Below are 1391 nucleotides of genomic sequence, written 5' to 3'. Positions count from 1 at the left end.
TGCGAGGCGGTGGGAAGCCCGATTAGACAGTGTTTCCCCGCGGCAGCCCAAAGATAAGAAAACTGGCTTCTTCTTCCTCGGCCCTGCAGCCCTCCAAAAGATATCCAATTCCGTGCAGCCAACACCACCTCCAAGACGAAGGAAAAGAGGACCACCCCAAAAAACGAAGTGATTTAGTCTTCTTTCCCTCGGCAGTGATAATCTGGGAGCGTGTCGGAGCGCCGCCTCGAGGAAGGAGCTGCAGATAGGACCGGGAAGGCAGGCGGCCATCAAATTTCATCTCGAACACAAGGAGGCGATTTCCTGCTTTTCATTTAGCAGATCGCAGAGTTAAGGGGAGTCGGGTTGAGAGCCAGGGTTATCAGGGTCCGCTCCTTTGAGTATTGGATACATTAAATTTCACTTCGATAGACTGATTATGCCTTGATTTCGTCAGAGAATTGCTCCGCCCACGGGAAGAGTGTTTGCAAGGCGCGATAACCCGGTGCGCGGTGGACTGAGCGGGGAGGGGCGTGGGAGGCTGGGAGAAGGAGGAGGAGGAGGAGGAGGACAGAAGGAAGTGTAGTGGAAGGGGAGGAGGGTGCGGGGCAGCGTTACCAGATTATCGTACTCCGCCACGCAGCACATTGTATTTTCCGGTTTCTGACTCAGCTATCGCAAACAAACATCAATGAGTAACGCTTTTAACGATAAATTTAACTAGAATCTCGTAATCTGTGTGGGTAGGAGAGTTTTGGGCCCTGGAACTGATAAATGCGATGTTTTGAGTACGATAATATGGTAACGCTGGTGCGGGGGTAGCATAGGCACCACCGATGTGAGCCAACTACGCCGTACCCAGACCTTCATCTCTGTATCATAGGAACAGTGGGGACAAATACTAATTTTCTACGTCATATTATGTAGCCCGCCAGCAACAGACACATGCATACGAACATAAAACAAAACCATAAGAAGAAATCATCAAAACCTGACATGCTCCTGGAAAACAAAGAGAGTGACTGACGTGTTCGTTCTACTTACTTATTAGTCTCAGGAATCATACTCGTTATGGCCTAAGACGTGTTAACGATCGCTATAAAACGACGGTGCAGCCTCTCTAAACTCTATTTTATGACCGACTCGTAAATCAGAAGTTCAGGGAGCATATTTTCAAACGTGTCGACACCTTAGTACTTCCATCTAAAAAGGCTCTGTTGGAAGTTTTTGTGATTCCCATGAGTGGTTTCCTGACCCTGGCGGTAGATTAGCAAGGTTTCTGCGCCATGAACGGGGGAAAACACTCACGAGAACCTGTCTTACCTTCTTCGCGGCCTTCAAAAATAGCCGTAACAAGAGCGTGAATGAGTGGTTTCCTGAGTGGTAGATTAGCAAGGTTTCTGCGCCATGAA

The sequence above is a fragment of the Eriocheir sinensis genome, chromosome 58 (genome assembly GCF_024679095.1).
Source record: "Eriocheir sinensis breed Jianghai 21 chromosome 58, ASM2467909v1, whole genome shotgun sequence".
NCBI lineage: Eukaryota > Metazoa > Arthropoda > Malacostraca > Decapoda > Varunidae > Eriocheir > Eriocheir sinensis.
Note: the sequence above shows the minus strand (reverse complement) of the source record.